The sequence below is a fragment of the Symsagittifera roscoffensis genome, chromosome 4 (genome assembly GCF_963678635.1).
Source record: "Symsagittifera roscoffensis chromosome 4, txSymRosc1.1, whole genome shotgun sequence".
NCBI classification, from domain to species: Eukaryota; Metazoa; Xenacoelomorpha; order Acoela; family Convolutidae; genus Symsagittifera; species Symsagittifera roscoffensis.
Genome location: NC_087065.1, coordinates 18,748,468 through 18,776,257, shown reverse-complemented (window position 1 = coordinate 18,776,257; position 27,790 = coordinate 18,748,468). Strand labels below are relative to the sequence as shown.

The 27,790-nt window shown below is 33.7% G+C and overlaps 1 protein-coding gene across 7 annotated transcripts in view; it reads left to right on the top strand.

Moving 5' to 3' along the window:
* The window catches only part of LOC134844444 (uncharacterized), an 84,874-nt gene that overhangs the window by 5,733 nt on the left and 51,351 nt on the right, over nucleotides 1-27,790 (top strand). The window contains exon 1 of one of the 7 annotated variants that reach the window (XM_063861137.1): nucleotides 10,232-10,249. The exons of 1 other annotated variant lie outside the window; for it this stretch is intronic. The gene's annotated coding sequence lies outside the window, so the exon portion shown is untranslated. Of the gene's footprint in view, nucleotides 1-10,231; nucleotides 10,250-10,280; nucleotides 10,299-16,188; nucleotides 16,208-16,540; nucleotides 16,581-17,059; nucleotides 17,078-25,635; nucleotides 25,854-27,790 lie in introns of those variants that run through there. 5 more of the 7 variants (XM_063861136.1, XM_063861135.1, XM_063861134.1 and 2 more) reach the window with 5 other exon arrangements.

Here is a 27,790-nt window from a genome sequence, read left to right as displayed (position 1 = left end):
CTCCCTGGACCTCCACATGTTATAAAGTTTTGTAAGTTTATTTTTGTAAGTTTGTTACTCATACTCTTTCTACTCTTTTTCTTCATTTTGCTCCCGACTTATCCGTCTTTTGAATGTTATCAATCATGACTGCCCCCATCTTAGTCACTGCTGTTCGTTTTCTGCCCGACCGTCTTGAACTGGTTTCGTCGAATGAACTAGCCGAATCTTGGCTTGAATAGGAAACAAGTCGTTGTTTCCGACCCCGCTTTTCCCCCCGGTTGCTCGAATTTGTTCTGCCTCGCGCTCCGTCTCTTGTGGTATGATTCCTTCAGTATTTTCTCTCCCCCGGTTATTTCCGATCTCTTTTTCACGTGCCAACGTATACTCCGTTGCCGTCTCATAATTGCTTGGACGGGTTGTGATGGTTTTGGATTGAACTTGGTCCTGTCCCCCACTAGATGTTCCTTGTCCATCTTCTCCAACTTTTGCTTCCCCACTTGTCGGTTTAACATCTTGTTTAGTTGTGCTTAGCCGTAAATAGTCCTCCGCGTCTGATTCCGAGTCTTCTGCGATTTCCAAATTTTGGAATCGTGATCTTTGCCCCATGGTGCTGTGAAAAGTTCCCGTGGTGCCTTTTAAACTGCCCGGTTGATTACTACTCGTTAGTAACTTCCATTTTAGATCCCACGGCGTTGGTGGTGCAACGATTTGTCGCGGCGCCCGTTTTTTCGGAAGTTTTGCTTTCTTGAGTGCTACTCCTGATTTTCTAAGCACAGCACCATTACTCATTTTAATAGTATGTTCAGTTTGATTAACTGTACTGGATTTTAATGGTCTATACCTATTCATATTCCGGTCCCGGGTCTTCTGCATTACGACTGCCGGTGGTATTTCGGCTGGGTCATTTGGTGATCGCACAATTCCAGGCTCATCATCCTGGTTAGCAGCTTGGTCCTCGGCCAATTTCAGTGGATGTCGCCTATTTTTCCGATTGCAATCTGTGTCAGATCGGACTCCCCAGTTTGTATCCATGGGCTCCGGCATTGCTTGAGCGTTTGGGTCTCGTTCATCTAAACAGGAAGATTTTGATCGTATTACATTTTCCCAATTTAGATTCCATAATGAAGGCTTTTTAGTCAGATTTCTGAGAACCGTGTTAGCTTCCCGACCGTGGTGCGCTTCGAATGGTATTATGTTAAGAGTGGCGTTTTTAGCAAATCTTAAAGCTCCGAGGGCTCTTTCAACCATCCGATCGAAGGGTTCCGGTTTATTCTCCCGCGCATACGTAAGTACTGAACTCTTGATGCTGCCAATCGTGCGATCAACACATCCTGTTGCCCTATGATCGTTAACTGGCGAGATGAGAATCTCAATTCCTCGTTTATGGCAATATGCCCGAACCTCCTTGGAAATAAATTTTGTTCCTTGGTCAACTCGAATTTGACGCGGAACTCCGTGGGCAATAATGTATGCTTTTAGAAATTTAATGATTTTATCCGACCGGTTCGAATTACAGACCATAGCCGATGGCCAACAAGAAAACCGATCCACCGCCACCAAAACATACTTTTTAGACTCCTTCAAGTAGTTAATGGACCCCAAAAATCCAGTTGAACCGACTCATTCGGTTCTTTCGGCTCAGGTATTTTCCCTATATCAACTTTCGAACACATATTTTTCAAGTTCTTACCAGCTAATGTGCATTCCTGGCAATTTCCGGCGATAGTCGCTAAGCTACGGAACATATATGGGTACCAGATGTCTTTGGCCGCGTCATACTTACTCGATTTGCCGTGGTGATAGTAATCCAACCTATTGTTCACCGCCGCTTGCAAGATGTTAGGGATTACTAGCCTCTCGTCCATCCATAGGCATCCGTCTCTTACATGAAAGTCCTGAGTATACTGTGCATAGTACTTACTTATCGCTGCAATTTTTGAGTGTAACTGAGAGTCTTTACATTTAATCAATTCGATAATGATTTGTAATTGTGGATCGGAACTATATTGTGATTCTATAAATCGAAGATTAAACAATTCGGGAAGGGCGGTTTGTTTACTCACCACTTTGCAATTTCTCGGAATAACGGACATAACTCTATTTTCCGGATTAACCGGTGGATAACTTTCGCCAGGGTAAACCGACGGAATGGAAATGATGGTGTTTGTTTTAGTGCTCCGAACATCTGTTGTAACCGCTTGCATATCCTGATCAATATCCTCTATTTCATCGCTACTACTAATGCTGGGGTGTCGTTCAAATAGTTTTCTGATTTTTCTCTCCATAATTGAATTATTTTTTGAATTTTGAATGATTGTATTTGAAGAATTTAAGTAACCAAAGTCAGCTTCAATAATAGTCACAACTAAATTTCCAGTAGACTTAATTGACCTGCCGGAAATGTAATTCGTCGCTCTGTGATTGGTCCAATTTTCACCGCATGATCGTTCACCCTCTACCGGTTGTTTTCTATTCGATATGCTACAAACGCATTTATTATTAGTAACCGGTGGAGACTCGAGTCTATTTTTGGAGAAAGCTTCCTTTTCAAATCCGAGGGCGGATCTAATTCTACCAATTTTCGCCACCGTAAACATACTATCATAGGTGCTAACCGGTTGAGCATCCAAGCTGGGGTGCCTCGATAGGTAATCGGCGAGTCCAATTTTTGCTCCGGGTTTGTGCTCGACTTGAAAATCGAACGGTATAAGACGATCTAACCATCTGGTTAATCTGCTGAGCATTGTTTTGTTCTTTTTGTTGTTCCCATTTAGCAATGATACAAGTGCTTTATGATCAGTAACAATTACAAATGTTCTCCCCAACACATAGTTTCGGAAATATTCCGCCTCCCACACAACTGCAAGCATTTCTAATTCATTCGTAGAGTATTTTTTTTCTGCCTCGTTTAAGTACCGGGATGCGAAGGATATCGGCCTCCAGCCGTCCGAATTTAATTGCTCAAGAACCGCTCCCAGCCCGTTATGACTAGCGTCGCATACGATTCTTGTGTCACGATGTATATCAAAGTGCCGAAGTTCTACTATATTAGCCACCTGTTTTTTCAGATTTTTGAACGATACTTGACTTTCACTATTCCAAATATATTCGTTTTTCCTGCTTAATAGAGGGCGTAACGAGGCTGATGATTCCGCGAGAGCTAGAAGGTATTTGGGCAGGCTGTGAATAGAACCCATAAAGGATTTTAGCTGCGACACCGTTTTTGGTGCTTTTAGCGATTCGATTGGTTCCGTTTTTCGGATTAGTGGTGTTATTCCGGTACAAGTTATTTTATGCCCCAAACAATTTACATTCTTTTCGCGCAAATTTGCATTTAGTAAGTTTAAGCGACATATTCTCGCGATCTAACTTCCGCAAGATTCTTTCGACCGCCGAGATATGCTCAATTTCAGTGCCTTTGGTGACCACCAAAATGTCATCAATAAAAGCGTGCACCTGCGGAAATTCCGAAAGGATCGTATCATCACTCTTTGAAATTCCGCTGGCATGGTTGTAAGGCCGTAGAACCCCGTTTGAAAGCGATACGTGCCCGTTGATTTTCCTCCCACCAGCGAAAAATTGCATTGAACGCTCGTTTCCTGGCTAAGAGGTAATTGACCGTACGCATACGTAAGATCCATAGTAGAAAAATAAACATCTCCTGGTTTCCGTTCGCTTATCGCTTGTCCTACCGTATGCCAGGAGTCTAATGAGTCCTCCATCTCTGTTGCTTCGACCCTAGATTGTTCTCCCTGCACCGACATCACGTTCTCCTCCGGTGCCTTCTGCACTATCTGCAATTCAAGATTTGGCATTAGGTCTATTCCAATGATCGATGGTCTGCTTCCTCTGATCACTCTTATATTCGCGTTAGTCACCCATCCGTTTGTTTCCAACGAAAATTCATCGGTCCTAGTAGTCGTAGAGGATTGTTTCCGTAATCCCTGAACTCATCGTCCTCCGGTGCTGGTGCCTTCACGTTCACGTCTGCGGTGCCCAATGTCCGTTTCAATTCTCCAATGGTGAATATTGAAATCGGTGATCCACTATCTATCCAGACATTCGTTTGCTTCCCATTTACTTTGATTGGTAATCGAGCGCCGGCTACCTTCAATTCCGTCTCTCTCCGAGATTTGATAGCCATGACGACATAATCTCCTGAGCTATCCGAATCCCATGATCGTTGCTTCTTTTTCCGGTGTGTTAACCCAGCCTACGGAATTCTCATGTTGCGAATAAATATCCTCAGCGTCGCCTATTTCACTAGCTTCCATGTCCTCCTGATTTTGGATTAGTCCCACTGTCGGTCTTTCCCGATTGTTCCGCTTTCCCCGACAAGTTCTCTCGTAATGTCCCTTTTTTCGGCAGAAATTACACGTCGCATTTTTGGCCGGACATTGAGTAAGGTGCTCCGGCGTAAAATTGGGTTGATCACAATTAAAGCATCTTCTAGAACACCCCTTTCATCTCCGCTCGTCCTCTGAACGATCCACGGCCGCGCTGTCTATTGTTGCCGTATCCTCCTCGGATTGTTCCCACCGGTTCTGTTTTGATCTGAAACGCTCCATTTCCACCGGTGGTGCCACTAGTTGTTGCTCCCCCGGTTGCCGATCCGTATGACTTAGCATATTTGTATCCACGTTCATATGACAGTGCAATACGGTACACCTCCTCTGGTGTCTTCGTCGAGCGGCATAACTCATTTTGGGCCTCCCTATTGTTCATGTTTACGATGAACCCATCCCGCATAATTCTGGTCTCCAACGTTCCAAAATTACATCGGGCGGCCAGCTCGCTTAACACTGAGTGGAACTGCTCCAAGGATTCTCCTATTTATTCTTCCGTGCCAATTATTGGAATGTTTTGTACGTTTCAATCCGTTCTTTTTTAAATTCCGTTTCGATGTTATCTAATACTCTAGAGTACCTTGTCGTAGATAAATCCAGATGTGGTTTCCTCTTATGTAGCTCATCTTGTCCTTTATCCCCCAGGCACAAATACAAGTTCGAGATGAGTGTTTGCTCCGACGCCAGGCGATTCTTTCCGTCTACCTCCTCCGGTAGTGCTGCAACCTGCGCTGCCGTTAACGTACTGGCATAATAAAAGTTCTTCAGATTTATGCCATGTTTTGCCACCATCCCCCATTGAAAGCGATTAAACCAAAACTCCCATAGCATTGGTGGCTCTGCGAACGTCGAGGGCCAAAACAATGTAATCCCCAGTGGGTTTTTCCCCCCACTTTAGCCTGCTGTCTGCGCCATGTGAAAGTACGGTTTCGGTAGTTTAAATTGATCCAGTAAGATAAGTAACCGTATGTTAGAAAGTTAGTCGGAGACAATAAATTGGCGGTTATCCAAAGGTGACAGACAAACTCCGAAGGTAAAATACCAGTTAGCGCCAGACAGATAAATGAAATAAGTAGCACAACTAGAAATGGAACATGCACTAAATTTAGATACTATGACATTCTTCTATGTAGATTCGAATTGATTCCTTGTGTCCTTAATTCCTTGTGTCAACTTTATAGAAATAATCAAAAATTAAACAACAGTTAAATGGTTTGAGCACCCAGCTGGTCCATTGCAGCATCTCATTATCCAAAGTTGCCTTTAAAAGCATAGGAAAAAACTAAGCTCTTCCATCTCATTTTTTGCAACAGGTTGTTAGATTGACTTAAGGATAATCAAGTTCTTGAACTAAACAATAGCATGACAATTACTTCCAAAACGGTGACTTTTTGGGTCAGTTTCGATGAATCAATCCGAGAAAAACTTATCAAAAAGTTTTTCTCCTTTTATTAACGTCATATTGTTTTGTTTTCAATTTATTGCAAAAATTTTTGGAGGAAACATCAGTTATTAGTTTGGAGGGTCAGTTTTTTATTAAGAATATTCAACTTCACAAGTTTTGTGAAAACTCTATTTAGTGTTTAGAAGCAGAGGTGGATCAAGAATTTTCTTGAGGGGACGGGTTTTTAGAATTCACTCAAATTACTACAAAGACCCTATCACTATTCATACCAAATCACTAAAATTTCAGACCAATTATTCAAAATACTAAACCATATCACTATTCAGATTGGTTTTCAAAACCCTTTCAACTCATTATAAAGGCCCTATTAAATGTTGGCCGCAGAAAAATTGTGAACAATCTGGCGAACTTTGGCGTTTTCAGGCATTTTTTGAAAAAGTTTGACCAGAAAATTGCAGTTTTGTTGACGTACTCCCCTTCAATTTTAGTATACAGGGCGCCGAAAGCGCCTTTTAAAAAGTCTTAAGATCGGTCAGCCAAACCATTTCGGCACCAAACCTGACGTTCTATACATCGCTGACAGCATAATAAAATTACAAAAAAAACAAAGCGATCTATGCAATCCGTTAAACTCATTATACCATTTAATTCTTCCAAGAAGCTTTGCAGTTTCATTGCAAATATTTGCTGATTTTCGTTCATTGACCAGATAAAACTTGATGTTAATTTTTTTTACTCTTAATGCCAAATTGTTGCAGTTTTTTATTGGGCAGTAAAAACGGTAGAAACTAAAATCTTTCATGAAATGAGCAAGTTTTGGGTTAATTAACTTTGCTCAGATTCTTTGACCGAAAAAAATGCAAACAATTTGGCAATAGCTATATTTTGTGCGGATAAGAGCTCCGAGCATAAATTAAGCGTCCACCAATGATGGTAAGACATGACTGCATAACTTTTATTTCAAAGCGTTTGTTTTTGTAGTTTTTAACAAACTATTCGGGAACTGTTTTATTATTTTTTTGAAATAGTTATGCCTAATTACTTCAACAAATTGAACCATTGTCCAATGTTCAATAAGTTTGTTAGAAATAATTGAAACTAATTAGAAATAGCTATTTGAAATTCCGTGTTTGCCTTTTGTCGGCGTTTCACACTTTTTTCTTCCGAAAAATTGCATGTCACTTTGCGGATGAACAAACTTTTTTTTCTGAAATTAAAGGCTTGGAATTATTCAAAAATTTGATCTCTGGAAAAGTGCAGTCGCTTTTTTTTATTCTTCTGGCAGTTAAAATGCAGCTTTGAAAAATACAGTTTCAACAAAACAATTTTAAAATTCTATAAATTGCAATTAAATTTCGTGTTGACTTCCTGTTGCGCGTTAACATTATGAATGGATGCTAAGGAAGAATCTTTGGTTTCACGAGCGAATGACACGTGCTGATCATAAGACAACCATTCTAACGTTTCTGCTACACTTCATTCAAAAATTGAATTAGGCTCGAAAAACGTTTGCTCTGAAATGTCTTATTAGATGGTTTGTTTTATTGTTTTAAAGGTTAACTTTTTGCGTCGGATCAAAAAACGCCAAATAATCAAGGCTTATATTGAACTGTTTCTTTGTCAATTTCGTGTAACCCACAATCCCTGCCGTAGTCCGCTAGAAAACCTTACAGCCCTAAAACGATGCCCATTTGAACAGTTTTTTTGCTTGAAAATAGTAAGAGCTAGAAGAAGATACCTACTTTCAGTGTACTTTTGCTCTCGTTGTTAGCTTTTGTAATTGCATTTGTAAATACAGTTCTCGACTCCTGTTGCATTAGTTTAATTAAAGACTACATGAGCATTCAATTGGAAAAATCCCTTAGATTTGATATAAAACTTCAAATAGTGATAGCGAAGCAATTATTGCCTCAATTGTAAGGTTTAATTGATAACCAATTTTATCTGCTGTTCACAAGAGAGCTATTTATGATTATCTTTTGTTACATTCAAGTTAGGATAAAGAAAATTTTAAAGTACAGTGCTGATTTAAATTAACCGGACAAAACGAACAAATTTTGAAAACGCGTTTTTCTCAAATTGGGTTAAAAATAGAAAAAAAAGTGGAGAGAAAAAAATTGCTTAAAATTACCAGAATTAATATAGTGCTTTTTTTCCCAAAATTCCCAACTTGAACTTTACCCCAAAAAAGGGTCATTTTGGTTTTTTCAATTAATGAAAAATAATGCTGAAACTTTTTTGTTAATTGATGAGAAATGTATATCACAAGAAGCCTCTTTTACATCCTCAACATAATTCTAAAGGGGTTGAATCTCCAAAAACTTGTATAACAGAAATTTTTGCTTGATAGTCAAGAAATGAGATTTTTACTGTATAAAACCCAAGATTTTTCCTTAAAAACAATTTTTGAACAATTAACTCAAATTTTTGGAGATTTAACCCTCCGAAATTTTTGTTTGGCTGTGTAAGAGGCTTTTTGTGATATTATAAATTATATAGAAAATTGCACCATATTAATTTTGATGAAATTCTAAGCAGCTTTTGTTCTCTTCACTTTTTCTCTAATCTTAACCCAATTTGAGAAAAACGCGTTTGAATTTTCAAAATTTGTTCATTTAGTCCGGATAATTTAAATCAGCACTGTACTTATGTGTCCGTAAATGTCATTAATTTAGTAGATTCGTTTTATTTGAAAATTAATAAGAATTAATATTGAACATTATTAATATTCTTTTTTACCATTGAGCCGGGTTGACGTCCATTCAAGAAAAATGCCTATCATACAGTTCCAGATATGGGGCTTACGACAAAAAGGCTCATCATACAGTTTCAAAACAAAAACCACGCCGATTGCTGGCCCGAGAGCAACTTTATTTTTAAAAAGTAACCGTCAAAACTTTAGCTAATAATTAAATGAATGGGATAATGTTAAAATTTTGGTTTTAGGAAATAATCAAAGACTGCTCAACAATTAAATGGTTAGAGCACATAGCTGGTCCATGGCAGTATCTCATCATTATCCAAAGTTGTTTTTAAAAGCATGGGAAAAAACTAAGCTCTACCTCATCATTTTTTGCAAACGGTTGGTAGGTTGACTTAGGGAAATCAAGTTCTTGAACTATATAACAGCATGACAATTTTATCCAAAACGGTGATTTTTTGGGTCACTTTCGTTGAATCAATTCGAGAAAAAATTTATCAAATAGTTTTTTTTCGCCTATCAACGTCATATTCTCAAAAGTTTTTACAAATTTTTTAACGTCATTTTCTTAAAATTAAAAAAAAAATTCATAGTGAAAATTTGCATCAAACAAGTTTTCACTCTTATGATCATTTATTTGTTTGTTTTGCACTTTTCGGCCAAATTTTTTGGAAGCAACATCAATATTTTGTTAATAACTCTTAATTCAACAAAACTTGAGAACGCAAATTCTCGGTGTTTGAAAACTTGAGACACTTCGCTCTTGCGTACATATACGACATTATATATGCGATAATGCTGACTGAATATATATATTTTTTAAATCGACTAAGGCGCTCTATATAACCAATTACGCCTAAATATGACTTTAATCTCACTGTTATAAGAAGGCCTGCAGTTTCATTTACATAAATTTGTTGATTTTCACTTTGTAAATTGCGAGTTAGTTATTGTTATTTTACGCAAACGAGAACTGCGAATATGAAGAAGGCATCCTTGAATGATGGCAAAACATGATTGAAAGGCCTCTTTTTTTTTTTTAGGTCACAATTCTTTTCAATGACTGTTTTCATGGTGCACGTTACCGTTTTGGATGGAAATTACTGGAGGAATCTTTAATTTAAAGAAAGATCGGCGCGTTCATATCATATGATAGCGATTCTAGCGTTTATGCTGGCTTCATTTAAAATGTGGACCAACCAGATGGAAAACTTTTGCCCAGTGCGCTTGTTTGCCCTGAAATAATTCCTTAAATGAAATTTTTCAAAACTTTGCTTAAGTGCTATAAAAAAACTCAAGCTTATATATTTGCTTAATAATTTTGACGTAATATTAATTTGGTTCCTGCTCAAATTACATGTAACCCATATTCCTCCCAGTGTTTCCATAAGGTAAAATTACAGTCCTGAAAAGACGGCCATCTCTACGATTTTTTCACCCTAATATAGAGAAAGGTAGAAAAAAATATCTACTCTTTGATGTACTTTTGCTCTCCGTGTCAATTTTTGCAATTGTATTATGGAATAATTTTTCAACCCAGACTCAGTAATTAAATTAAGGACTACATGAGCACTCAATTGAATGAAAACTCTTTGGCTTGAGTAAATAATCAAATAGGTTTTAACTCCCCGAAGCAAGTATCAGCTCAAATGTATTGATTATTAAATTGAATTATTTCGTATTCAGAGGACAATTTTATGTTTTTAGATTCATGTTAAGATAATGAAAATTGTAAAAAATACTCTTTCCGTTAAATTTTTTAACCCAGTATACTCCCTTTAGTAGATTGATCCATAATGTGTCATTGGTTTTCAGGTAGGTTTTTAAATTTCCTAATTGAAGTGACACTTGCCGAGGGACACAAGTAAGTGATTTCTAAGTGATTTTCCTAAAAGAGATTCGAGTCTTGAGAGTGTAAAAGACTAAAAACAGAAATAAACTATGTCTTGATATTGTTTTACAGAAAACTCTGCAGAGTGAAAAACTTTATTCAATTGAATATGTGTAGGTTTTACTGTTATCTCTGGAGCCTTTAGCTTAAAAGAATTATTCTAACAAATAGAAAGAATGCTTGCAAACTCTAGAAACTTTAATTTTTGGTACAAAAAAAATTCGGGTGAAGAAAGTAAAACAAAGTTGCCCGTATCAGGGCAAAGCCATGAATGATCCAACTGCCCATTAATTAGTCTCAAATTGTTTTTGGTAAATAAAGAATTGACAAACTACAAAGTTTAGGCTGATTATATCAGTGTCAAAATTTGAGTCGTTTCGTTTCTGGAATTCATAACACCAAATGGCATGCTTTAATTCAATTTGGAACAATTATGAGTGCGGATAGTTTGCCACATAATAATAATTCGCGTATTGAAGCAAACTATCAAAGTAATATTTAAGCAACAAAGCTGCATTTTTGTCTGGTGCAAGCATAATTCCAAGATTTCCGCATTGAAGCCCATACGCAGTCAACTTTCTAAAATCGGTCCGGTCCAAATAAAAAACCTCCCGAGCATATATATTCCTCATTTTCTTCGAAAATCGGAACAATTATTTTTTATTTTTAGTAGCCATTTTGAAATGAACAGCTAACTTTTAGTCTTTTTTTATCAGTGATTTTCAAATTCATTAGTTTTCAGAAGATATTTGACTAACTTTACAATGTTTTGATTTTCAAATAACATGAGTTATTCAAACTGAATTGAATTTCAGCTTACGTGCTAATAGCTCAAATTACATCGCGCGTTGATTTTCCCATATTGGCGATGCTTAAACCCCCATAAACTGATCACAGGTGAAATATCTTTTTAAGTTTAACCTCAGAACCAAAATGTTTTTCAGTTGACTTTTTAAAAGTCCGTCAAAAATGGCTAGTTAAAAAGTCGACATTTGTCAGGAGAAAAAAAACACCAGAACTCATTAAAAGTAGGATTAAAAACTAGTTAAATTGTGCTAATCAATAAGGAAAAACGCAGTTTTTGTACCGGCCTTAAACTCATCGAGACAAATTCAGTTTTAAAAAGATACGAAAACAATGTCTAGTGGAAAAATCTTAGTAAAAAAATATGCCCTGTTGTTAGATCCCTTGGACAAATAAAATTTTTTAAACGGTTATAATCATTTTTATACAGCTTCCTCGGAGACATACTAGAAAACTTATGAGTAAAAGATTAGTATCTATGGCAACTCTGCGCGGAAACTCAAGATTTAAAAAATGAGCGCTTATACTTAGCGTTATTTATGAGTTAATATGAGAAAAGCTCCCTGTAGGTTTCAATATGTCCTATCAGCAAAAAAATGATGGTAGCGCGCAGTGTTTTTCCCAGGCAAAATTGATTTTTGAACTAAAAATTGCAGATAGACATTGATAATGTGAACTCAAAATTAAAAAAATTACTTGGATAAAATAAAAAAGGTATGAAAAATGCCATTTTGACCAACTTTGGATATCTGCTGCGCGCTATCCGCGCGCTTGGAAGTATTCGGTTTTTATTTCAACACTTTCCACCAAATTAAGGTCATTTTCTGCGATTTCAGCCAATTTTCCAAATAGCTCAAACGTCTTTGTCTTTATCGGATTTGTTTCGTAATGGATCAAGATATTTTTCGACCGTCTTGACCAAACTCGTGTTTGTTCTGACTTTCTCGACCAAAAAATAGTGCTCATTTTTGTTCGACCAAATCAGATTTGTTTCAATTTTCTTAGATTCAACTCGTGTATCTGCAGACTTTAATCGATCCGTATCAGATGTTTCTTAGCCGTACTCAATATACGCTTTTGCGACGTGAGAATTTATCGGAAAAGAAAAACAAAAATATAAGAACATAATCATTAAAATGTGAACGAGTGTATTTTAAAATTACATTCAGGCAGAAACTACTTCTGCTAAAATTAATCAAGCAAAAAATTTCGACGTTTACTCAATTGAGAAAATTTGGTTTAGGTTTCTCAAATGACAATTAAAAATCTATCGGCTCACAAGTTATATGTTTTGTTTTCTGTCACTAAACTCATTTTTGTTCATGGACGAATGATAATCAAAGTAAACGCCAATGATGACCGATAGTTAGTTTCGTATCTATTAAATTCCATTGTTTTTAAACTATCAGAAAGGCCTTAAAGTTTTGATTTTTTTTACTTGGAAAGAAATTTCTTACCAAAAAAAATATTCAAATTATGTTGAAAGAAAAATCAATACTTTCTTAGTTTATTCTTCACTTGATCATCCAACCCCTTTATAACAAAGAATCTTGTTTTGGAATCATCAAATTGCTTGCCTAAAATCATATCAAAATTTTTTTTTTCGACCGCTTATAAAACGTCATAGGACACAATATATTGCTTTTCAGTTGTCCCAAGTTGGCCAAATTTGAAACTTAAACCTATTGCAAAATTTAAGCACCCTGGGTTCTGTAAAAATTATTGGAGGTAATAAATTTAACTTTTTTAAACGATTTTGAAACACTGAATTTTTGAAACTTAAAATTTCCATCAAAAATTTTAATAACTTTTAAGAACGAATCAACATACGAGCAGTTTTTTTCACATGGATTTTGGCGATCGAAATAAAAAATTTATTGAAAATTTTGATATTCGCAGTACATTTTTTTCCACAATGAAGTGTTTTGGTAGAGTTCTGAGTGTTTGAGTTGTTCCATTTTGGGCAAGTTGTGGATTATTTTATGCGCGTTTCTGGAATTTTATGCTGAAGTGGCGTGTAGCGTGGAAAAATATCGTTAACTCAAACTTATTCTAAATTGAGCAGATGCAAGTTAAATGTAACATTTCTGAATTTGAATAATTATGATAAGGGTCTTTTTTTTAACTCTGGACCAATTTTACAAAAGCTGACACCGTACAAACTTTTGGATTGCCAAGCAAATATGCTTGCACTAAGCTAAAATGCGGATGGCATCACAGCTCGAACAACACTTTGATAGTTTCAGTAGACAAGTTATTTATGCGAGGCAAGTTAGTTGAACTCGTTCCAAGATGAATAGATGTCCTTATTAGTGGTCACTTTAATTCTACTCAAGACAAACATTTGGTTTATCAAATCTATGTTATACAATTTAAATCAAGATCAGCTAAAACTTTAATCAAGACCGTTAAGTTCAGGGTTTTGGATTGATATACGAGCAATCTTGTTGTTCCAACTTTCGATACGAAAGTAACGGAATATTTATGCTCGGGGTGGGTTTTTTTCTTCAGACAAATTTCGACCTTTTAACTTGCCATTTTTGACGGATTTTTTTAATATATCATTCAAAAAGTATGGTTGTCTTGAGCTCAAATTTGAAAAAAATTTACCTGTGATCATTTTTTGTAAACTTATGGGGGTTTAAAGATTGTCATTTTGGCCAATTTGGAAGAATGAACGCGCGATATACTTCGCGCTATTAACGCGTAAGCGGAGAGTTAGTCCGTCTTAAAATCGTTCCAAATTGGTTGAATGAAGCTTATTTGCCATAATTGATTTGTTACAAGGAGCAAAATCTATCCTTTTGGAGTTTATATGGCGTGTGGGTGATGATTTTCATGAAAAAAAGTTCAAATTTTAGAGAAAAAAAGTTTATCTTGTTACATTTAATTTTTTAATGTTATTAGTGCTCGATAAACCATCAAAAGGCAGTCGGAACATTGAGGGCTTCGCCGTGATGCGAGCAGTTTTGTTTAATTTATGCACCAAATTATAAAACATGTAAAACTTGTTATGAGCTGTTGAGGGTACGCCGTTTTGTAACAACATATTTTATCTAAGTATTTTCACCAAAACTATTCAAGGCCAATCAAAGAAAAGTCGAATCAATCAAATCTTCGTCCGGATACGAGCAGTTCTGTTTTTTTAAATGCGGCTTTTCCATTTTTTTATGCGTTTTCATTTTCTTTTATGCTAATTTTGGTCATTTATTTGAAAGTAATAAACATTTTTTACGAAACATTACGAGGTCAAACTGTGCGATAGGCGCACAATTTTGTGTCGGTGTGTTCCTGGATTCTAGGGACTAATTTTTGAACATGTTCCAAATTGTAGAGGATTCCACCTACAAAATTTCTGCGGATTCCGCGTACATTTAGCTGTAAAGTAAGCTTTGTCGTCACATTTCTTTTGTCGAGGGTTCCGCAACAGAAGAATAAAGCTAGTATTTTTGGATTCCGCAACTGTAAGCGGATTCCGCAAATCTAAATGGATTCCGCAACTTTATGCGGATTCCGCTTATAATTTGCGGATTCCGCTTCCAATTTGCCGATTCCACTTACAGTTGCGGATTCCGAGACAACTTAAACTTACAAAGCACATGTATTAATATTTGTTTGTGGATTACCAAATTTTTATGAGATTCCACAAACTTTGTTGCGGATTTCGCAAAATTGCCTGTTTTTGAGCAAATTTAAGCAATGCAGTGCTTAAGCTATTTCTTTGTGGAATCCACAAAGCAAAGAAGATCGAAAGAATCGCAAAAAATCTGATTTTGGCTCTTTTTGGAGCGCATCTGCCCAAAATTTAGTGCAAACCATTGCCTCTAGTTTGCCTCGTCTCTAGTTGCCCTTCGCCATTTAATTATTTGTCTCAATATGGGATTAAATAACCGAAAACTAAGAACACGGTTGGAAAACACATTTTAGCTCCAAAAACTTGATTTAATCATTTTCAATCCAATTGTATGCGACTGGTCTATTGGTTCCCCGCACTGACAAAAATGGATTAGGATCAATTTCAGTATGAAAAAAGTACGTTGAATAAATTTAGATCGATTTCAGTCTGAAAAAAGTGCAAAGATTAAACAAAAAAGATAAAGATTGATTTGGATCGATTTAAAATCAATTCAAATTGATCTTAAATCCCAGCTAAAAAAAATTGATCCAAATCGATTTTAAATAAATTTATATGCATTTTTTTCAGTCTGAATTTGTTTTTCTTTTTTAAGGAGATTAAAATGGATTTAAATCGATTTAAATTGATTTTTTCATACGAGATTTGTCAGTTCGAATTCTTATTGCATCATTTTTCATTTTACATCCGTAGCGTATTGTAGCATAAAGAACACCAAATAAAAAATCCAAAATATTGATAAAATTCGATGATTTTCTTGCATAGTTTGAGTTCAAAAACTGATCTATATTGACCTTTTCTTGATTTCTTTTAAAAGTTTTGCCCAAAATCTGATTTATCTTCATAATTTTCTATAATTTCATTTAATCCTAGGGCGGATCTAGGATTTTCTCGAGGGGAGGGATGTATTTTCAAAAAAATTTCAAAAATTTTGTCGACCTTTTTACTAGGTCGACCGAATTGATTTTTTGAGCTATCCCTAAGCACGGTACATTTTTAGAGGGTATGTTTTTTTTTCGCCTCGTTAGCAAACAAATTGATTTTAATGGGTCTGAAGATCCATCCAAATCGATTTAAATTGTTTTTTAGACACTTGAATCGATTTGAAATTTTCAAAAAAAAATCGATTTAAATCGATTTGAAATCCATTTGAGTTCGTAAAATGTACATTGTTAATCGATTTGGATCGATTGAAAATCAATTCAAAATCAATTTAAACCGATCCAAAAGCATTTTTGTCAGCGCGGGTCTTTAGGCTCTTGGGGAAAAACATATGATGAAAGCTTAATCTATAAAAAAAAACTATGGTATCAACAAACAATTGTATAATTATAATTATTTCAAGCATTGTTTGAACGTTTCCTTTCCTTCGTCTTTGAGGCAGATGTTCACATTTTCAAATGCTCCAAATACTTCAAAAGCACTTAATACTGGAGATAGTGTAGTAAGTACAATAAAACTATTGTTTTTTTTTCACGTTTTCTGTTTCGTCTTCTTCCTATTTGCTCTCGTATGTTTTTCAATTGTTTTCGTCACTATGAACAATTTTTTTTCGCGAATTATCATGTAGGCGTGCCTACAAAATATTTCCATCTGGCGCCGAGTTGATAATGTTATTTCGCATAGTTTTTTTTGTTGATATTTTTCAATATCAATCGGATGAAGATGTCCATGAGACTCTTTAATTATAAGAGAGATGTTTACCCTGATACTGCTGCACAAAGAAAACAAAATCTTGCGATTGATTAAATTATTCATTGAAAAAGTATCATAAATATTATTTCTACTCCGCCTTTGCAATCTACAAAAGCAAAAAAGTGAGTCATTTTTATATATATATTTTTTCCAGCTTCAATTTACGTGATTTAATGCAAAACTTTTATCACATTCTGAACAACGTACGGAGTTATTTTTAGTCAGTTATTTTGGGCATTGAATCCTTCGGCAGTTCTGAACAACGATCTGAAAGAAAAGAGCGGATTTAAGGAGACGGGAGCTTGACCCCCCAGGAATTTAACGCCTTCAGCAGGCAAAGAGTCCTCCTTTTTACTGTATTTGACGACTTTCATTGTTTGCCGGCCAGAATTATTATGTTTCTTAAAGCACCCTTGGTGTCAATATAAAACTTTTTTTAAGACGAAACCACACACAGAAAATTATCAATATTTTGCTCAAAATTTTCCAAAAACTGATCAAAAAGAGTATTTTCAGCACAAATTTGTAAAAAAAGTGCATCGCAGAATTTTTTGCCTTAATTTCAAATTGAGTCTTGTTGAATATTGCCGGCAAAGCGGAGAAAAATAATCCGCCCTTGGTAAGTACCAAATAAAATTAATTAGTTATTTCGTCCACTAGCTTCCTAGTTCTGTCCCATTAAAGCTCCCAAAAGCTAAATGAAGCCTCATGTATTAGGAGAATCACAAATTGGGGGCTGTACGTTTTTTGCTTACTAGGCTTTTTTATTGTTGCTGAAAACCTACAAAAGCCTTATTAAGAATGTATTCAAAGCCCTATGTTGTATTCAATTAGATTTATAGTAATTTTTACTACAAAATAAAATGTGATTTAATCAATCATATTAAAATATTTAAAAAATTGTGTGCGCGTGAGGCACGAAACTCATTTTAGTGTAATTATAGTGCGACCGTGAACTTTACAGTTACTTGCAAATGAAAACAAGAATGACCATAGGTTGTGTCGTTTTTTGAAATCGCGCAACTTTTTTACAAAAAAGGAATTATCTGACTATAACTTTTCCCTTGTATTTCATTTCGATCAGATGGTTAAAATTGAACACGTGAATCGTTAATGAGTAATTTATTTCATTTTCATTATCAATTGAGGTCACGTGCAACCGCTAAGTTAGTTTTTGTAAAGCATTTTTTTTATTTTACGGCCCATAAATTTGATAGTTTTCACATATTACAGTGATTAAGTAACGGGCCGCAAAGAATTACAATGCTAGCAATACTATAAACCAATTGTATTCATCCTTCTGTGTGGTCGCTTGTTTTATTTCTGCTTAAATGGTTGAACCGATTTTCTATAAAGACAGCTGTTCACCATATGCAGTAGTTAATTTTTCGTTTGTTTTTGTTTTGATCAAAAATTTTTTTTAAAAGTAGCAAAATTTAAAAAACTAAAATCAGTGAAATCTACGTATTTTTGCAGTTCATTTCTATTAGATGGATAGAATTTTAAAATGGCAATTTTACAATTTTTTATTTTTTTATGAACCTCCCTGAAAATAGTGTTAATTAGTTTCGCAGAAAAACTAAACTTGTTTCGCTTCAAAAATATGTACTGGTTTTGAGGTTTCATTTGCTTCACTTTTCTATGACATGGTGGTTTTCAACCCACGTACTTCTTTACTGGATTTGAACTATTGAGTTTTGTTTTTCATTTTCAGTGAAAGCACCCCGAAAATAGATGTTATTGAAGTTATTTGAAAGACTGAAACTGAAAATTAAAAAAAACTTCAAAACTGGCAGTGCTTAACCTAGATTTTAAAAAACTATTAGTATCAGTTATCAAAACAAAAACTTCGAAATTATATCAAGTATCAACTGAAGACTTTATATAAAAAAAAACAAATTGAAAGGAAAAAAAAAGATAGCTCTAAGATAAATACTTCCTAGTTTTAACAAAAACAATAGTGACTGTATATAACTAAATTAATTAATGATAAAAACGAAACACGAAAAACAAATTTCGACTGCTTAAGCAAAAAAAGCAATTTGATCCAGATCGACCAAAAAAAATTTTTTAGAACGAGAAAAGTGATTTTGATTTGTTTGAACCTAAAAACACCTTTTGGCCGAAAATTGCTAAATGCCGAGGAGTTTCTTATTAGGAGGACTGTTGAGATTTTTTTTTGGATTTTTAAAGTTGAGGGCTATTTATTTTTTGGGTGAGAAAAAATGATGTTTCGAATTTGAGTTCGAGTAATTTTTGAATGTGTAGGTTTTTGTCAGGGTCTACATTGGTTTTGTAGACCAAAAATTTATAGCTGCGTTTCTGATCTCCAACTTTTTTTGAAAACCATCGTAACATTACAATCGATTATCGCAAGTGAAAAGTACAATTGAGCAGACGATAACTTTTAAACACACAACAATCGCTTCTGGTAGTACCAAATCGGTTGCAACCAATTGAAGTCTACATTTGAGTTATTCAATTGAAAAAGTTGAAGTTGGCGTTTAAATTTATATTTGTACATATTATCTGCAAAATTTTCTACAAAATCGAAGCAAATTAAATACATTTTTGGTCATAATTTATACAGGCTTTTGACAGATCATATCAATATTGAATATAGACTATGTTCGGATTTTCAATTAAAAAAGAGCGGATAAAAAACCCTAAGACTCACTCTTCTAAAAGTTTTTTTAATTAATTTTATCAAAATAAACCCCAATTTGCAGTAAATGCGAGTTTTGTTGCATCAAATGCAGTACAAACGTTGATGTTAGAAATAGAAATTTAAAAAAATTTCTGTAATTCTCATTTTCTTTTTGCAGAAGTCTTGAGATTGAAAAGGAACCTACTGTACCTTATAAGATGCGGCAACCACTTTTCTTCAAACGGCTTTCGCTCACTAAAGCACTGATATAAGTTTTTGATAACTTTTGTTAGTTAAACCTATCATAACTTACCCGCACTGACAAAAATGGATGAAGATCGAATTTAGTATGAAAAAAGTACGTTGATTAATTTTAGATCAATTTTAGTATAAAAAAAGTACAAAGATAAAACAAAAAAATGAACATTGCTATGGATCGATTTAAAATCGATTTAAATTGATCTTAAATCCCAGCTAAAAAATTGATTCAAATTGATTTTAAATCAATTTAAACGCATTTTTCCAGTCTGAATTTGTTTTTCATTTTAAAGGGATTAAAACGGATTTAAACCGATTCAAATCATTTTTTTCCATTCGAGATTTATCAGTTTTGAAATTTAATTGCATTTATTCATTGCCTATCGTTTTTCATTTTACATCCAGAGCGTATTGTAGCATAAAAAAAGACAAAATAAAAAGACCAAAATATCGATAAAACTCTTTGATTTTCTTGCATACTTTGAGTTTAAAAACTGATCTATATTGACCCTTTTCTTGATTCGTTTTATAAGTTTTGCCCAAAAGCTGATTCATCATCATATCTTTCTTTGATATAATTGCATATTAACGAGATCAAATTTTAATTTATTCTGACCCTTTTCTTGTTTGTTACATAGGATTTTGCAAAATTTTTTTTACAACAATTTTCTATAATTTCATTGCCTTTTTTCGAGCTTGAAACTGATTTATGTGGATAATTTTATTGAGTTTTATAACATCTGGCACGAGTGTTTACATTTAAGAAATCAAGAATAAACATTTTATTGTGTCGGAAAATCCATCGAAACCGGTTTAAATCGATTTTTTAGACACTTAAATCGATTTAAAATTTTCAAAAAGATCAATTTAAATCGAATTAAAATGGATTTAAGTGAGATTCTGATGGATTTAAGTGAGATTCGGATGGATTTTAGTGAGTCGGAATATCCATCGAAATCGATTCGAATCGATTTTTTAGACACTTAAGTCGATTTGAAGTTTTCAAAAAGATCGATTTAAATTGATTTAAAATCCATTTAAGTTCGTAAAATATACATGGTTAATCAATTTGGATCAATTTAAAATCGATTTAAAATTACTTTAAATTGACCGGAAACCATTTTTGTCAGTGCAGGTAAAGCCTTTGAGGATTAATTTTTTCTAAGGTAAAAAACTTTGTTTTTTAAGCAACAAAATCCATTTAAGTCAATGTGATCATTTTTTATAAAGATATTAGGGATGTTTTACACTTTCTTTAAAAGCTTCATACAGCAAAAACACCATGTTCAGACACTATTGTTCATTTGTCATTTGTTAGATAAAAAAAATAGGTGTGGCTGCAATCCGTAGACAAACATTTTTAGTGCCTAATTTCATTGCATACAACTAAATTTTACTTAAAATCCCGGTTGCTTAAAATCAAAAAATGCTTTTAAAATACTTAAAATCAAAAAATGCTTATCACACTATGAAAAAATTATTATACGGTGTCATACAAACTAAAGGACTGTAAAATTGCAAGCAAAGGTTAAATTACGTTTTTTTCATGCTATGAATTTCACAATGAGCAATTTTTGCCGAACTATGGAGTTAAAAACAAGCATTTATGCTTTGCTTTCAATCATTGACATTGTATAAAAACAGCTAATGCTGACTTTTTATACCATGATATTGTTTGATAATCATTTTTTCATACTTAAAAAAAGTATGATAAGCCTTTTTCTATGAACCAAAATTCACAAAAACAAATCGAATTCTTGTTTTGTTTAGCACAACAACCAAGTATATTTTAGCCTGAAAAATCTAGAGTATAAGGGGTAGCTGTTACACAGTTAGACTTCATTTGAAGATATTAGCCATATAAGATAATGATAACATTATCACACAGAAGCAACCTTGCAATCAACAAAAGTTGAAAAATTTTTGTATCTCAATTTTATTTTTGCTTCATTGGAAAAGTGCATATCATAAAGTTTCTTATATCAATCTTTTTATTATCAATTTTTGTTCAAGTTTTTCTTTGATATTGCTCTCATGTAACAAAAATTGCCAAAAAAGAGATTTCTTTGACTTTCAAACCAAGACTTTTAATCCAAGAAGAAAAGTTTCGATTGAAAAATTGCTTTTCTTACGTTTTCTACAATTTTTATATATGAATGCAAGTCATTTATCTTGCATGGAGGTCAAACCGGTTGTGCTTATTTTAAAAATTTTGGGAAATAATGTATTGTAGAGTTATCACTTTTCACAATTTGTTTTTACCTTCTAATATTTATTACTTATAATAGTTTGCTAAAAGGTCACTCTTTTTAGAAATTGGAATTTCTTTCAAAATCTAAACTTTTATATCTCGTCTAACTAAGAGTCAGCAGTTCCTTTCCAGGTTTTTTCGTTTTTCTATCACAATAATTAATGCGAAAAAGTTGTGAACAAATGTCACACAGCTGGATTAACGACTTGAACCGTATAAATACAATATTTCAAACAAAAAAAAATTGCTTGAAAACTCTCGCTCAACAATTCGCTTGAAAATTCTGGCTCAACAGTTAATTTGCTTGAAAACTCTTACTCAACAAAAAATTGATGATAGAAAAAACTTCTGGTTTTCAGACTAATACATTCTTGTGGTGATGTTGCCCGTAGGGGTTTTCCATTAATCGTGATGAATTACACATTGAATCTGTTCGTTGAGCCTTAATAGTGTATTCAGTGAGCCTTTTAGTAAATCGATTTTTAGCTAGCCCAGCATAAAGTTTTTAGGGGCTTTTTTGTCGAAGTCTCTCAGAAAGTCCCTAACATGTCGTTGGTGTCCATCCAAAAATTTTCTTGCAGCGCAAAAATTTTTCTCAGAAGAGGGTTATTGTTTGTTCTAGGAGAACTCTAATAATTATTGTAGTCGATCTTTCGTTCAAAAAAAGTTTTGAAAAACCTTGAAGTTTTTTGAAACGTCTCGCCCTCTCGAGAAAATAAAAGGTCCCGCAGATTTTGTAAAGAAGTAAGTTTGAGATTTACGTCAACCCTGCTACGTCCAATCAATCTGCAATTCAAAACGAATTAAAGAGATAAATGATTCTTTGATGGAGCAAATAACCTAATATATATATATATATATTTTTTGATGATATGTGGTGGAGGCCCGCAACTATTATCATGATCTTCAAATTCGCGCCGGTTTAATTAAATACACCTTTCAATTTAACTTGTGTTTTCATCAACCCTTCAACATCGATTTTTTAAACACTTAAGGCGATTTGAAGTTTTCAAAAAGATCGATTTAAATCGATTTAAAATCCATTAAATTCGTAAAATATACATGGTTAATCAATTTGGATCAATTTAAAATCAATTTAAAATTACTTTAAATCGACCGGAAACCATGTTTGTCAGTGCAGGTAAAGCCTTTGAGGATTAATTTTTTCTAAGGTAAAAAACTTTGTTTTTTAAGCAACAAAATCCATTTAAGTCAATGTGATCATTTTTTATAAAGATATTAGGGATGTTTTACACTTTCTTTAAAAGCTTCATACAGCAAAAACACCATGTTCAGACACTATTGTTTATTTGTCATTTGTTAGATAAAAAAAATAGGTGTGGCTGCAATCCGTAGACAAACATTTTTAGTGCCTAATTTCATTGCATACAACTAAATTTTACTTAAAATCCCGGTTGCTTAAAATCAAAAAATGCTTTTAAAATACTTAAAATCAAAAAATGCTTATCACACTATGAAAAAATTATTATACGGTGTCATACAAACTAAAGGACTGTAAAATTGCAAGCAAAGGTTAAATTACGTTTTTTTTCATGCTATGAATTTCACAATGAGCAATTTTTGCCGAACTATGGAGTTAAAAACAAGCATTTATGCATTGCTTTCAATCATTGACATTGTATAAAAACAGCTAATGCTGACTTTTTATACCATGATATTGTTTGATAATCATTTTTTCATACTTAAAAAAAGTATGATAAGCCTTTTTCTATGAACCAAAATTCACAAAAACAAATCGAATTCTTGTTTTGTTTAGCACAACAACCAAGTATATTTTAGCCTGAAAAATCTAGAGTATAAGGGGTAGCTGTTACACAGTTAGACTTCATTTGAAGATATTAGCCATATAAGATAATGATAACATTATCACACAGAAGCAACCTTGCAATCAACAAAAGTTGAAAAATTTTTGTATCTCAATTTTATTTTTGCTTCATTGGAAAAGTGCATATCATAAAGTTTCTTATATCAATCTTTTTATTATCAATTTTTGTTCAAGTTTTTCTTTGATATTGCTCTCATGTAACAAAAATTGCCAAAAAAGAGATTTGTTTGACTTTTAAACCAAGACTTTTAATCCAAGAAGAAAAGTTTCGACTGAAAAATTGCTTTTCATACGTTTTCTTCAATTTTTATATATGAATGCAAGACATTTATCTTGCATGGAGGTCAAACCGGGTGTGCTTATTTTAAAAATTTTGGGAAACAATGTTTTGTAGAGTTATCACATTTCAAAATAGAGTTTTTATATTACTTTCAATGTTTTTTAATCTTTGTTTTTACCTTCTAATGTTTATTACTTATAATAGTTTGCTAAATGGTCAATCTTTTTAGAAATTAGAATTTCTCTCAAAATCAAAACTTTTATATCTGGACTAACTAGGAGTCAGAAGTTGGTTTCCAGGTTTTTTCGTTTTTCTATCACAATAATTAGTGCGAAAAAGTTGTGAACAAATGTCACACAGCTGGATTAACGGCTTGAACAGTATAAATACTATTTTTCAAACAAAAAATTTGCTTAAAAACTCTCGCTCAACAATTTTCTTGAAAATTCTGGCTCAACAGTTAATTTGCTTGAAAATTCTGACACAACAAAAAACTGATGATAGAAAAAACTTCTGGTTTTCAGACTAATATATTCTTGTGGTGATGTTGGCCGTAGGGGTTTTCCATAAATCGTGATGAATTACACATTGACTGTGTTCGTTGAGCCTTAATAGTGTATTCAGGAGCTTGAGAGCATTCACGATCCAAAAGCAGCCTGTTGAGGTTTCATAAATCCATATTTAACCTGTCAACGGATTTGTTTTAAAAAAGTATTTGATATATATTCGTACTAATATAGTTAGGAGATTTTGCACTCTCAGACTTTGCATTTTTGTCAAAATGAAAAATCTCTTCGTATCTATAAAAGGAACTAAGAACTTCATAACTAACATAACTTAACATTTTTTGGTTCAAATTTAAAATTTAGCAAACCGCAAACTTGTTTTAAAGTTACTAGTTTTTGACATCAATCAGTGCCGATTATTGAGAGGTGCGGGGATGGACATACCTTCCTTCCTTCAGAAGCTCGACCCCCTGACCGCTGAAAGGGTTGTTTTTGATACTATTTTACTATTTTAGTAAATCGATTTTTAGCTAGCCCAGCATAAAGTTTTTATGGTTTTTTTTGTCGAAGTTTCTCAAAAAGTCCCTAACATGTCGCTTGTGTTCATCCAAAAATTTTCTTGCTGCGCAAAAATTTTTCTCAGAAGAGGGTTATTGTTTGTTCTAGGAGAACTCTAATAATTATTGTAGTCGATCTTTCGTTCAAAAAAAGTTTTGAAAAACCTTGAAGTTTTTTGAAACGTCTCGCCCTCTCGAGAAAATAAAAGGTCCCGCACGTTTTGTAAAGAAGTAAGTTTGAGATTTACGTCAACCCTTCTACGTCCGATCAATCTGCAATTCAAAACGAATTAAATAGATAAATGATTCTTTGATGGAGTAAATAACCTTATATATAAATAACCTTATATCTTTGGTGATATATGGTGGAGGCCCGCAACTATTATCAAGACCTTCAAATTCGCGCCGGTTTAATTAAATACACCTTTGCTGCCAATTTTTGTCTAACATCTCGTTTGCAGTAATTTCAAATGACCATTAAAGTACCACAAAAAGACGCTGTTCCAGTTCTTGACAGATTCTTCAGTCGTTTTTACTGGAAAAAATGCGACATTCTTTTGTCGTTTGAATTGATTTTTTTTGCGTTTCAGACTAATAGTTATTTTATCCAATCAAACTTTCAATTTAACTTGTGTTATCATCAACCCTCCAACATCGCTGCTAACTCAACTTAAAAGTTACATCAATTTGAAACTAGCAGTCTTGTTTGAAGTTTTGCGTTTGAATCCAGATGAAAAGTCTTCAAACTAAACAAATTTGTAACATTTCAACACTGTCTACAGCTGTTCAAAAGCCTCTCTGAACATTTGCTGGTGTGTTTATCTCTTCATGTTGCTGGCCCTTCACATCGTGATGTTTCTACTAATTGCTTTTTGAAGCACAGCAGATTCGCGGCCCTTGTATTTGAATTTTCTTGCGTCTTAGAGTCTTGTCAGTTGTGATATGATCGTTTTTCCAAACATTTCCAACAGCACATCCAATAGCCACTAGGCGTGACGAAAAGAGCTGAAGAATAATTGGAGAATAGGCGTACTTGACAGTCAAAGTAAAGTAAGTATATTTGAAACAATTTGTGTAGTAAATTGACTAGAAAACAATTTTGTTTGCAGTTTTTGATTTTTTGAAGGTTTTGATTCCAAAAAGGCGCTAAAATTTTTATAAAAACTAACGTTATTCGAGAAAAAATAATTTTTAACGTTTAAACTAACCTATTATGAGCTTTTAAGCCACTAAAATAAGCTATTGTAAGCCTGCTCTCTCGTTCGTTTTATTCGCTCGAATTCAGGCAAAAACCAAATATTTCATACCGATTTTTCTCGACAATGGAATTTTTTTTAAATTTTTTAAATGTCGCTCGAATCACGATTGTAAGGGTCTTAATATAATAAAATTAAAACACACCCAAAATACAAAGTTTTTCCCCAGTTTTCAAATGGTCGGAACAATGAAAAATAGACGACGCAAGGCAAAAGAAGTTACCAATCATATATTGCGTCACAAACCTTATCTCAACTTAAACCTGTATTGACCTAAATCATAAAACTTGTAAAACACATTGTCTCCATGTGTGGATTTATGTTTTTCTCGAGGGTAGGGGCAGATTTTTAAAGTTTCACACTGTCGTCAATTATTTGAAAAGAGCCAATTTATTTTAAAAGCCGTTTTTGGACTCTTTTTTCAAAGTTATGTTGGCTTACTCTCACCTTGAAAATTAGTGTTTTGGCGCCTAAAGCTCCTTCATAAACGTTTTATGGTCCCAAAATAGCACCAAAAGGGGTCTATTGGGGGTGCTGAGAGGTGACCATAAATCTGGATGTCTACCTGAGTACTACTCACCGAAAATTGCTCATCAAAAAAATTTGTAATTGGCAAAAAAAAATCCTTTGTGATAGCATAGTGTAAATCTTTTTCATTTTTCGGAAAATTCGGTGGTTCACAATTAATCTGTTATTTAAATATTCTAAGGGTGGTATTAGTATCTCTAAATTGGGGTAAACTCCGATCTGATACTACTTTGAGGCGTCAATTTTGTCTAGTCGATCCTAAAATACTTTTTCATATTTGAGGAAGTTTGGCGGTTCAAGACTAATCTGTTATTTAGCTATTCAACTGGACACATTATCACCTCTCCATTGGAACAAATTCCGACCTGGTAAAGTTTTTGGCGTAAATATTGTCTAGTTGATTCTGAAATATTTAAGAATACAAATAAAAATACCATAAGTAACAAGAGACAACTGATATAGTCTACGCATTTTATTTCTAAACATTTTAACGAAAGTAAATTCATATTAAGCTTTTCTTAATTCTTTAAGTCAAAACCTACCAGATATTAAAACTAATTTAACAAAAAGTTGTCAACTTTTCGTATCAAACTTTCAAAAAAAAACCCTGATATTCCACTTCATCCCAAAAAAACTTTGCAGAATATCATATTTTTACTCCAGCCTTTATAATATTTTTGATTTATTCAGAGCACGTTTTTAAAAGTATACCATTTTGCCGTGCCAAATCTATTTTTCTTCATCCGATGAATTATGTCGCTTTCATACAGTCCGCCTTTAACTTTCATCACTCCCATATGTTTCATTTAGGTTAGCCACCATCAAAAAATTGGCCTGTCGAAGAAATTTTCATAGGTTTTGTAAGATAGTTCCTTTTATTTTACATTTCTTATCAATGGCTGAAACTTTTGGCATGGGTGAAACAATCGTTTTTGAGGCTAGTGGGTTCAATTAAATCAGCGCTTAAAATATTTTTTCGAGAACCCAAAAATTTTGCTTCATTGTTCTTACAACTTCTGTTCTATAAACTCTAAAATAGAAATACTTTTTACAAAAATAAAAGGGAGCATAAAAATGAAAACCAATTCAGTTGAACTTTTCTCTATAGCTTAGGTATAAAAAACCTTAGAGTTATTGAAACACTTTAGTTTCCAACTTTTAATTTTTTTGTTAAAAAATTTGTTCCACACGTGTAGAATCGAT